The sequence below is a fragment of the Manis pentadactyla genome, chromosome 12, assembly GCF_030020395.1.
Source record: "Manis pentadactyla isolate mManPen7 chromosome 12, mManPen7.hap1, whole genome shotgun sequence".
Lineage (NCBI taxonomy): Eukaryota > Metazoa > Chordata > Mammalia > Pholidota > Manidae > Manis > Manis pentadactyla.
In genome coordinates, this window is record NC_080030.1 from 15,513,887 (window position 1) to 15,527,135 (window position 13,249).

Sequence of the window (13,249 nt, forward strand, 5' to 3'; positions counted from 1 at the left end):
ATATAAATATATATATATATACACACACACATATGTATATATTATTTCACAACATATTCCATAAAGTTCCAAATATTGACTCATGGGCCCACGGTTTTCCTGAAAGTTTACTAAAATACAATCATACTACACATGTGGTTTCCTGAGATGGTCCTATTTACCATAGTATTGTGGTTTAATATTGTCTCTGCCAAACACATATTTCAGACATTATAAATGATGCCTGCTCTTACATGAGGGCTGGACGTCACTTTCATTTTCCATTTCTAACAACTCTCTTAATACAATGTTTGTGCCTATCTCTGTAACACAAGTAAGAATTTATCTAAGATATATTCAGGATAGATGTTTCTGTTGGAGAAACAGTTACATTAAATTTTACTACTAATTGCCTACATATTTTTCCCAAAGGAAAAATCAGAAATAATCAAATAATTACTTTAATGTCAAGATATACATCAGAAATATCCCTGAAGTCTGTCTAGCTATGGACTTCCCATGAGAGAACCACTTGAAAATTCCCATCTTTTACAGGGAATATTATTTCAATAGCTCAGATTTCCAAAACAGTCTACAAAGTACATTACTATTCATAGGAAACCATATGGCTCACAACATTCAGGTGATAAAGATCTCTGTGAGACATGTGGCCCATTCCTTTAATTCACATATGAGCTCCCCAAATCCTGAGAAGGAATGAATGGTTTTACCTCCATTTGCTCATCTAGGAGTAAAGCAGGTTTCAAAAGAAAGTAGTTCAGCTTTGGTGGAGGACACAGAGCCCCCAGATGGGAATCAGGAGACCTTTGGCTGAGTCCTTCGTCTTTCATGTACTAAATACGAAGTGTGTGTAACTCTCAGCCTCCCTGATCTGATTGGTGTCCTTTTCTGAGAAATAGGGAGACTGAGTCCCAGCTCCAGGACATGGGCAACACCCAACTAAGATTAGCACTTGATCAATATTCACTCATTATTTTTCAATCAGAATTTGGATTGTTGTTAGGACAGTGGACTTAGTGGATGACGTGCAATCCCAAGAAAGGGTTCATGGCCTTTTATTCTGTTAGGTGCCAGAGAATTACAAGTCTATCATATCCCACGGAATTTGTTCCTGGGATTAGAAGAAATCATAAAATGAACCTCAACCTAGACAAAAATATTTATTTCTCTTTATCTTTCCTTTGTCTTTTATTCATTTTCATAGAGATTTTTCTCCAAAGTTTTTTACAATTAAGACTCTATTAAATGGAAAACTATTGGCCCTTGGAAAATTTGGGGCCTGGATACAAACACTGTTTTGTCTTTTATCTTGCACTGCAGAACGACTCTGGAAGGAAGGAGATTAAAGGCAGAAGGTATCCAGTGTGCGGAATACATAGGGCATGTGTTCTGTTTCTGAGAACCATGGAATAATCTATTGAATATTTAACAGAAATTGTTGTTCTCATAGCCTACATTGTGCCAAGAAAAGTGCAGGCTCTGAGGAGTCAGGAATGAATGAGATTCAGTTGTTTCCCACCAGGTGCTCAGAATCGACTTGCATAAGGACAAAAATAAAATATCCTCTCAGAATCAAGGGAAATAATGTCTACAGATGACAGGATAACTGAGCTGGGTATCAGTTGCGTAGCCTTGATAATAATAAAAGTGTCTAATTTAATTTGCTCTTATTCTACTTAACCATCATGTATATTATCCCAGATTCAGGACCCATTATGTTGAAATCTTCTTCCATGGAGTTGTGTCCACTAAACAGCAGATGAGAACACTAAGGATCAGAGATACTAAAATCTTCACCGGTGTCACACAGGTAACAAATAGGACAGGTTAGATTCAAAATTAAACACTGGGTTTCTGATCCATACACTGAAACTATTCACTATTTAGCAATGAGAGTCTAAGTAGACACCCAGAGTCTGTGAGCTCCGTGAGGTTACTGGGAAGCCATGTCCTGGTGGTAAGGGAGCCAAACCCTCTGCCTTTAGGTCTCCCTCAGATCAAGAGGGATTAAGGCGCAGAATGTAGGCAGGAGCAGGGACAAGAGAGAGGTCTGGCGGGCATTCTTGGGGCGGCACTCTGGGATCTGCCTGTACCTTCAGCTGTACCTCTGCCGCTGGCTCCGCAGGGGCGACTCCCTGCTCTGCACTGTGGTTCGCCAGGAGCCCAAGGAGGGAGCGCAGTGACCTGTGGGTCTCTGCCTAGAATGCCAGGGAGAGAAGTGCCAGCATGGGCTGGGAGGAGAGACGTGTCTGGGTGTCCTGTGAACAGATGGACTCCTTCCTGCTCCGACGGGTGGGGCTGGGGGATTCCTGTGATGGCAGGACCAGGTGAGAGAATGGCAAAGCTGTGAATATAAGAGCTTCCGTGAACCCCCAGAACCAAGAACATGAACTAGAAAATTAGGCAAGAACGTGAGCTGAGCTCTGCATATGGGTGCCTCCCGTCTATTTGTCCCGAATATCCTGCTTATCTTCATGGTGAAAAACCAATACTCCAGATGGTCCCCCCTCCCTCCACTGTCTCCATGGGACCCAATGAGCTGTCCCATGTCTTTTCAGGGGTGTCGCCAAGGAATGAGCATCCGCTGCCCCTGATCTGCCTGGCATGGACTGACGGTTCAGTCTCTGTCCTCGGGACTGACAAGAAGGCAGAGTCAGCCGTGGGCCTCCTGATGCTGACAGCGGTTCTGGGAGAGGACAGAGCTGCAAAGCCCCTGAACTTGGGCTAAAATGGGAAAGGGCTGGAGGCACAGGAATTTTACTTACTCTTATACATCCTCAGGGACTCAGTGCACAGAGCTCCTAATTAGCCGAACGGGCCCGTGTTCCCCCATCTCTGATGACTTGGTATTATTAGAGGAGGAGGAAAAGGGAATGTATTCGAAGTGCGGACCCTCCTGTTTTTAGAAGCAAGCTCCCCTGTGCTACCCCTAGCGTCCACCTCACAGGCTTTTTAAATTTAGACAACTTTTCTTTGTCAGTTAGAAAAGCAATGGCTGACTTGTATGTCTTCAAATTCATTGAATTGATCATGCTATCTAGGGAGAATTATGTCTCTTATAGCAAGAATCTCATACAGTTTCCACTTACGCTGTTAATATTTATGTCTCTAAGGAGAACCTCCCATTTTTCTCTCTGTAGTGCTGTTTTTGGATTTTGGATGGTATGTTTTTGCTATCTTGAATGAAAGCCAAAGTTTTAATCTTTCTGCATGCATGTTTTACATGAAATAATAGTCTACTTCAGTGTATTTCCAAATGAAAAATTTGTTTAAATATTATATGGGGTTTCACAGATGTCTGAAGTCCCAATGGAGGCTGCGGTCCTTTCAGGGCATGACTAACAGGGGACCTGATGCCAAGCTCAGCCCTGTGGCAAGGCCTGGATTCAGTGCTTCTTGGGCAGTCGGCTTTGGGCATCAGTTTCCTGCCATGTGGGCTTCCCCACTGGTCATGGAAAATGTGGTGGCTGTCTTCTAGCAGAGTGAGCAGGTGGCAGAGGAGAAGAGGCTGGGTAGTTGGGAGTTTGAGTCTATGTACACATTAATGTTGATGCATGACCCAGATATTCTTGACATTTTACTCATTGCATGCAAACCCCAAGATCCAGCTCAATGAGAGATGGTATACACAAGGCATGAATACAGAAGTCAGGGGATGTCAGGCGCAGCTTGAAAGCTGCCGACTTTCAAAACCTCCCCCCATCAGGGATTCGGGCTCTATGCCAAAGACTAGAGACGTCTCTCTGGCTACCATAGTCTCAAACTCTCCATATCAGCATCTTATCAGCAAATCTTTTCTGGGGAAGAACTGGCACATGGAAGAAATTACACGGTTCTGACTGTTTCTTCAGACCCCAAACTGTTTCTCTTGTCCATGTGGTCAGAAGTCTCTCTGGCTTCTCCTACACCAGTAGGAGCCCTCCACTGATGTAAAGGTGAACTGCTGTCATTCCATGTTGAAGGGCATTCAGCAAACATCCTTAGAGGCTTCTGATTTCTGCTCAACTAGAAAGGGCTGATCTCTCTCCCAATGCATTGTCTTTAGAACCACTGTTTTGGAACCCTTGAATAAAATGTGCTTTGGGCTTCTACAGAAGACTAGAGTGGGATGTATGGGAATGAGGACCTGGTGCATATTTCTAAATCTCAACTCTGCAGCCCGACTGGGGCAGAGTTCTTGTGATGAGGAACTCAGAGATTGATTTCTTATTAACTGATCATGACGAAAAATTGAATATATAATCAATTACTTTTAAATCCATTAGAGGCTGTGGTGATCATTTCTTGAAATACACAAATAATGAATCACTGTGTTGTACACCATAGGCAAACAACAGGCATTATCATGATCATTTTGTGATATACACAAATATTGAATCATGTTGCTGTACACCAGAAATGAAAGTTCTGTGGCAATTATATCTCAGTGATAGAAAAGAGGAAATTCACACAGAGCCAAAATTTAAACCACACACAGACACAATAAAGACCTAGCTCCAGGAAGTAGCGATCACACCGAAAGCTAAGAGTTATAGGGGAAAGGGTGGGATAGAGCACTTTTGTGAGAAGAGGAATCAGCCATTGTGTGCCATGCTCAGGTCTGCATCTATAAGAATGGACTGCTGCCCAGACCCCTGTTTACCTCTGCTGTTGCTCTTTCACAACAAAGATCTGTGGACAGATATAGCACCTCTGAAGGCATTAAGGTGAATCTGAGCTAAGCCTGGGTCCATAAACTGGATAATGCTACTGCCAGCATGGAGAAGGCCCCTGACTGTGAAGACACTGACTGGGGCAAGAAATTAATAAATATGAACAGGATAGAGAAGACCTGCCTTGAAGTATATCCAGTGGTACAGAAAGAAGGGAAAGAGACACAGTGATGGAGAAACCTGGAAAAAGTAGGCAGAGAAGGGGGAATGAAGAGAGAAAAGAAACCAGGCTGTAGCAGAGGAAACAAGAAGCTGAAACAGAAGTCCACAGTTGACCCAATCAGACCTGCAAACTTCACTAAAAGGTTTGTACAAAAAAAAATGTAAAAGGATCCTATTGGCTTTTCCATCTCCACAACATAGGTGCTGAATTAACTTTAACATCTTTTGAAAGGCTGCAGTGCACATACCTTTTAGTTTCAAAATAGCCCTGTTTGGACAGGAATGCAAATATTATCCCTATCTTCTCAGAATGTTCTCAAGAACATTAAGGGGCAAAATTTCAAATATGTCTTCATCTCAAACAAGGATTGAGATTGAACAAACATAAAAAAATTAATAGGAGAATAAAGAAGCAATAAGTACCAAGAAAGAGGGAGCTCCGTTTATTTTGCAATGATAGAAGGGAAACTGCTCCTGCCCAGACACCTGGGTGATGCATGAGGACAGTGAGAAGGGTGGACTGATGGACGACTGCACGTCATCCCGGAGTGACTGTGATTTCAGTGGTAAAACCAGAACCATCTCCCAGTTCCATCAGTTACACTAAGAGTAATAATTTTGTGAACAAAAGGCAGAGAACTAGATGACTACATACACACTGTGTGCCTGGAGCCTCAGAATTTCTTGTTGTGCATGTTGGATTTTGCTGCATTTTCCAGTCCTATGAACCAAAAAGGATAAAACATATTGAGATCAGGCTGCTCTGCTGATAATCCTCTGCAGCGCCCTCTTGATGTCCCTGTTCCTCAGGCTGTAGATGAAGGGGTTCAGCATGGGGGTGACCACCGTGTACATGACCGAGGCTGCCGCACCTTTCCTGGGGGACAGGGACACAGATGAGCTGAGGTACACCCCAAGTCCTCTGCCATAAAACAGGCAAACCACGGCCAGGTGAGAGCCACAGGTCGAGAAGGCTTTGGACTTCTCCCCTGCCGAGGGGACTCTCAGAATGGAGGAGACAATTCGAGTATAAGAGCAAAGGATCCCCGAGACTGGGATGCCACCAAAGATGGCACCAAGAGAATAAATTAATATGGTGTTTCTGACGGTGTCAGAACACGCGAGGCGGATAAGCTGAGGGGCTTCACAGAAGAAATGAGGGATTTCCACATGTGTGCAGAAGGTAAGTTGGGACACCATCAAGCAGTGAGTCAGGGAGTCCAAAAGGCTGACGACAAATGACACCATGATCAGCAGGCCATAGAGGCAGGGCCTCATGATGTCCAGGTAGTGCAGGGGGTGGCAGATGGCCACGAACCGGTCGTAAGCCCTCACAGCCAGGGGTAGGTTTTCCATACACGCAAAAAGAGAAAAAAAGGACACCTGAGTGAGTCAGCCTGCATATGAGATGGACTTGCTGTGGGTCTGGATGTTCACCAGCATCTCAGGGATAGTGGCAGAGCTGAAACCAGTGTCATCCAGTGACAGGCTAGAGAGGAAGGAGTACATGGGGTTGTGGAGGTGGGGGTCAGAGCCAACGGCCAGGATGATGAGCCGGTTCGCCAGGACGGTGACCAGGTACATGGACAGGAACAGCCCGAAGAAGAGGGGCTGCAGCTGTGGGTCTTCTGAGAGGCCCAGGAGGAGGAATTCTGAGACATCTGTAAGACTCTGTGGTTCCATGTAGGTGGGACACCAGTTGGAGAAGAAGATATAGTTTGAATTAAAACACAAGAATGCAGGCACTGAGTCAAATTTGTATTGCTTATATTTTGTATAAAAATATATGTATTATTTAAAGTGTGCAATATATATTTATAAATATATATTGTAATACATATTAGTATTAACATACATTGTATATTGTGCGAAATACAATGTGTAATAAATATTTTTAATTTGTGAAAGGAATTTAGTTTTTTGAATTTTCTTTTTTAATTGAAATATAGTTGATACAAAATACTATATTGGTTTCAGGTGGACAACTAGTGATTAGACAGTTCTATACTAGATGCACACCATCGTAAGCATGATCACTGTCTGTCAGCATACAAGGATATTACGATTTTATCGTCTATATTCTGTATGCAGTACGTTTATCCCTGTGACTAATCGAGTTTATAATTGGAAGTTTGTCCCTCATTATCCCCCACACCTCTTTTGTCTGTCTCCCCTCTTCAGCCCCACCAGTTTGTTCTCTGTTTTTATGACTCTATTTCTTCTCTGTTTACATTTTACATTCTGCATTTAAGTGGTATCATTTCACGTGGCACAATCACTTATTTCACGTAGCACAATACACTCTAGGTCCATCCATGCTGCTGCAAATGACAAGTTTTCACTCTTTGAATGGCTGAATAATATCTCATTGTATATATAGGCAGTAAACTGGAATATCAGCATTACCAATTTTTTTCTCTGAATATGGGGGGAAAAATATAAGAATAAACAAACAGTATTCCATCAGACTAAAAAGATGTTTTCCAACAACGGAAACCATCAACAAAACAAAAAGGCAATCCACTGAATATAGAATATACTTGCAAATGGCACATCTGATAAAGGGTTAATGTCCAAAATATATAAAGAACTCATACACCTCAATACCAAAAAATATCTGATTGAAAAATGGGCAGAGGACCTGAATAGACATTTTTCCAAAGAGGATATGCAAATGGCAAGCAGGCATTTGAAAGCATGCGCAACATCACTAATCATCAGTGTATATATATTTGATTCAAGAAATTCACAAGTAAAATATTCACACTTGAGGACAACACACCCTGGTACCTTCAGCAATATTTGTCATTTGCAAGCTCTTTTTAAAACTCATTGCTGCTTGATATCCGTGTTGTTTATCTGTTTCTGAAATTAACACAGTAAAACATCAGCCCCTGATTCTAAAGAAAAATATAGAGTAATAAATGTCTCTCTCTTTAACAAAAAAAATGACTCCATTTAAAGTACATTAACAAGCACTCAAATGTACTTTATATTATCCAAAGGAAACAGAAGAAATTGTCCTGATTTGGAATAAAACCTTGTGGAAGTTAAGGTTTCTAAATTAAAATAGAATATGCATGAACTGAAAGTATTTTTATATGCCAATGTTTTCATGAACTTTTATTGTAATTTGCTATGACACCCATTTTCTCATGGAGCTGAGAGCTTACTCACATGGGTGGGTCTTCTGGTCAGAGACTTCTCAAATATAACTCAAATAGATAAATATTTGGTCATGGTGGAGTTCATATTTGGACAAATATGTTTTTGTTATGTGCACAGAAGCATTCGGCTTCCCTAATCCTGAAGATGGTAATAGTGATTAAACGGTTAAACAACAACTTTCTGTGAATATGCTGTATCTTTTTTGTTGTTGTTTGATGGAATAAATTTGATTTTATTGCTACATAGTTGATATACAACACAGAATTGCTTCCAGATGTATAATAGTGATTGGACAGTCATATACATTATGTAATGCTTTTTGACAGGTTATTTTCTATCAGTGTTACACCATCTCAGGGAAAGCTCTGAGGTTGATTACTTTTTGCTGTTTTTATTTGCAGTGCCTGTTTAAAACTCCCTAAATACATCTCTAGTTGTACACATTTGTGAAGGGTTCATCTCTCATCAGTTCCAATCCTCTAATGCACAGTTTAAAAATTTAAGACTAAGGCCCAGACTGAAACCTTATATTTGACTTCTTATGCCAGCTTGGGCCTTTTTAAATCTACCCTCTCTTACGTGGAATTGCAATTCAGCTCACTGAAGGCAACTCAAAAGTGTTCATTTTTCCTAGCAGGTCAAAATACAATTTCATTTGAGGGAAAGAAAATACGATTTCATTTGAGGGAAATGAAAAAAAAGGAAAAGAAATGGAATAAAAAATAATTTACAAACACGTGTGTTGCTTGCTCATCTGTTGAAAGTATATTAATTCAAATGACCTTATAGGGTTGCTGTAAGAAATTAAGTGATAAGTATAAAGTGCTTAGACAAGGTTTTAGTGGATCATTATCATTGCTTGTTGACCTTTGAAAAGTTCTGCTCCACTGATCACCCCCAGAACCAGTAAAATCTACACTTAACTCCTTTGGGTATATATACACACATATAAGGCCTAGGTAGAGAACCACTAACACACAGTAGCAAATCCTCCAATAACATTACCTATTATTATTATTGAAATTACTATCCTCTAACAATACTGAAAATATAAATATGTAATACCTCCTTAAGAATTCATTTTTCAGGCTCAACTGAGGTATAATTGACAAGTAAATATTAAACATCCTTAAGGTGTACAATGTGATGTTTTGATATATGTATACACTGTAAAATGATTAGGATGATCAAGCAGATTAAATAACCATCACCTCACATGGATGTTATTGTGTGTGTGTGTGTGTGTGTGTGTGTGTGTGTGCATGTGTGTTGAGAGACCTGAAGCCCAACTGTCTGAGCGAATTTCAAGTATATAACACACTATTCTGTATAACTATAGTCACCAAACAGCAAATTTTAGCTCCAGAGTTTATTCATTCTGCATAACTTAAACTTGGGGTTCTTTGTCCAATATCTCCTCATTTCCCCAACATCCAAGACCCAGGAAACCATCATTTGATCTCTCCTTTTATGAGTTCAACTTGTTCAGATTCTATATATAAGTAAAATGAAGTAGTGTTTGTCTTTCCATATCTGGCTAATTTCACTTAGCATAATATCCTCCAAGATCATTCATGTATCACATGAAATGCTGAATAATATTCCATTGCATATATATATATACACATGTATAAACTCACACAATATCCATCGGTGAATGTTTCCACTTCACTGCCTTTCAATTGCTCAAAAAAACAAACACTTTTCATGCATTTGGTGGATATATTTCCTTGTCAATACTGCTAGATAGTAACATTCATTTATGGGTCCATCAAATGTTGTCTTGAACTTACCTAAATATTTTCATAGTACACAATTTTTCTGAGTTCTGATTTGTCACAATGTTGTATTTTTAGACTCTGTGAAGTACATATATGTATTTCAAACACTTTGAGTGATACCTAATGTTACTTTAAAAATAAATTTTATTTGTGAAATCCTTATTATGACACACCTAATAAAATTCTTGTGCCTCCTTCTGTCTCACACAGTGAGAACTTCCGTAAGATACATACATGAAAGAGAAAGGATTTGTAAAAACTGGTAATATGCAACTTCACCATGAGTTCTCTACATGTGCTTTTCCAACAGAAAAGTCATACAAATTCCACCATATGCTCTTGTTGTCATGGCATAGAAACAGAAAGATATGTCTAGCAATGAATCAATCTTTCCATGACAGGTCTTCATGAAAATGCACATACTGTACCGGGAATAATATTTCCGCACCTCAGATTTCCAAAAATGGTTTATGAGATGCATGGCTGTGCATAGAAACTCTGTGATCTACAGTTGTTGTGCTATAAAGGCCCCCATGAATCCTCAGCCTATTCCCCTACAGATGAGCTCTTCAAATCCCAAGAGAAGGAATGAATGGTTCTGATTGCATTTGCTCATTTACAAGTAAGGCAGGTTTGAAAAGAACATAATCACTCTGCTTTGGTGAGGGGCACAGAGCCCTCAGATGGGAATCAGGAAGCCTTTCGCGTAGTCCTACATCTTTCACATACTAAATGTGGAGTGTGGGTAACTCTCTCCAGCTCCCTGTGCTGGTGTCTCTTACCTGGACAACCGGAGGCTGACTCCCAGCTCTGGGACATTGGCAGCACCTAGCAGAGGTTATCGCTTGGTAAATATTCAGTCATGGTTTTCAAATCACAATTTGAATCTTTATTGGAGTAGTAGGCTTATTGCTAAAACACAATCCCAAGAAAGGTATAATGGCCTTTTATTCAAATTACATGGCAGAGAAGTAGAAGTCTATTCTATCTCAGGGAATTCATACATGGACTGACCAGAAGTAATAAAATGCATCTCAGCCCTGCAATAAGATTTATTCCCTTCCTCTCTCACTCTTTTTTGACACTTTCATTTTTAAGAAAATAGCCACATTTTTAATTGGAATATTGTTGATTCCATTAAGTGGAAAATGACAGGGCATCAAGGACATCTGTGACAGAGATATACGCAGCAGGGTGTTATCTTTTGTCTAGTGCTGTGGGACCATCACTGGAGGGAAGGAAGACACACAGTGTGTAGAAGCTGCACTGAGGCTCTGTTCCTGGGAACCAGGGATGCATCTACTAAATATTTAATAGAGATTGCTTTTCTCTGTGCCAAGCAAGGTGTAGACTCCACAGAATCAGTAATGAATGAGTTTCAGTTGTTTCCCTTCAGTACTCAGAATACACATGTGTAAGGCTTACAAAACTAAAATGTTTTCTCAGGGATGAGGGAAAAGCAAACCTTCATGTGGCAGCATATTTTACTTGATTATATGGCAATGGTAAGAATAATAATAATGCGTAAAATATACTTTGCCTTTACTGCACACAAGCACCACATTCTTACACCTTCACTATTCCCTATACTTAATTCTCAATCAGTGCAAGTGTGTCCCAGAAGATCAATTAAGATGACAACGTTGAGGCTCAGAGACACTAAAAGCTTTCCCAGTGTCACAATAAGTACTGAATAGTTCAGACAGACTTAAAATTACATGGATCTCTGAGGCCCATGTACTGACCATGATCACTCTGTGTCTCCCTGTACATCAGTTTTTAAGCAGAGGCCCAGAGCTCTGAATATCCCGGTTTGCCTTTTCACTGTTTGCTAAGAATATAATCCAACACTCTGGCTTTATGTCTCGCATAGAGATTGAAAAGGGTTAAACTACAAGAATACAGTAGGAAACAGATAGCTGAAGCAAAATCAGGGAACAGGGGTGATAGAGAGCTTCCCCGAATTATCATGTTCCAACCCTTCCTGTAACCTCCACCCATGGTCGCAGGTAACCTTCCTTGGTTGATAACATCAGGTACCACACACAGCTCTCTGATGGGGTCTAACAGGGACCTCGGAGGAAAGTGCACAGCGAGGAGTGGGTCTCAGCCTACAGAGATTGAAATGAGAAATGCCAGGTCAAGCTGACAGAACATTATCCAAATGTCCTGTGAATGGAGTTGACTTTTGGATTCAAACCTGACTTCAACCCTTTCTACCCAAGACACACAGTTACATTGCTGTCCTTCACTGTAAAATGATAATAATACAATGTCTGTCTTTTTGGAGGTGGTTATGCAGATTATACTTAACAAGCTACATTTTAAAAACCAAGCTCAGAGCATAACGCTTAGAAACCCTGGTAAAACATTCAGGAGAGTGTGGTCAATATCATCATTTCCACCAACATGATTCCTACCTTCACAAGCATTTTCATGCTTAGGGTACAGTATAGGAAGACATATTTCCTGCTCTGGGTTGCATAGAAGTCTGCCAGAGCTACAACCAGTGGCGAGGAAAGCAAAAGCATGCATGAGTTCTTGTAGCCCCAACAGAACCAGGGATTTGAAGCTCACTGGCCTCTGAGCTGAAATGTAGCATGTTGGTGCCCTTCCTTATGGCTGTTGCAAATGCTTCTCCTGATAAAGAAAAAGAAGCTCCTCTAGCCCCTACTCCATCCAGCGCCTCCAAGTACTCACTGGGCTGCTCTTTGTCTCTGCTTGGGCATGACCAAGGGCTGATGGGACAACAATCACTCTCCTGCCTGGAAGGCAATGGAAACGCAGGCCCTGCCCTGAGGACCGGCAGGGAGACCGACCCATTCATGGACCTGCTCAGTCAGACAACGATTCTGGGTGGAGAAGACACGGCTGTGAGGCCCACTGGACTGGAACCAGCAACCCGAGGTGCAGGAAGACAAGGGTTATCATCTACCATTTTGTGACACTGTGGGCTCAGTGCACAGAGCTCTTAACCACCCTGATGGGTTCCTGTTCTTTCAATCTTCAAGGACTTGCAGGTATTAATGGAAAAGAAATGGAGAAAAGTCGGTGTGCTTGGGAGAGTCTGGACCCTTCTCCCAGGAGAAAGCTCACCTGTCCTCTACTCTTCTGACTTCCAAGCCAAAGGGTTCTTATAATTATCATGCTTATTTTTCAATTAAAAATAAACCATATGTGACCTGAATATACAGCTCTATTGAATTGATCATGAGATTTAGAGAGCATTTGGTCTCTTATACTAAGAACATATTATATTTCCATTTCCTCAGCTGAGATTTATGCCTCCAAGGGGAACTTCTCTTATTTTTCTTTGCATAGTCCTGGGTTGCAGTGTACATATTAGAATCGGAGATGGACTTTCTTTTTTGTATTTTGAATATTTTGGCCTCTTGGCTGAAACAGTGCATATTGGAGAACAGCCCA

General features: G+C 40.9%; 1 pseudogene; it reads right to left on the bottom strand.

Annotated features, from left to right (window-relative positions):
• Positions 1 to 5,627: 5,627 nt before the first annotated feature.
• LOC118920816 (olfactory receptor 18-like) lies at positions 5,628 to 6,557 on the bottom strand (annotated as a pseudogene).
• Between the last annotated feature and the right edge of the window lie 6,692 nt (positions 6,558 to 13,249).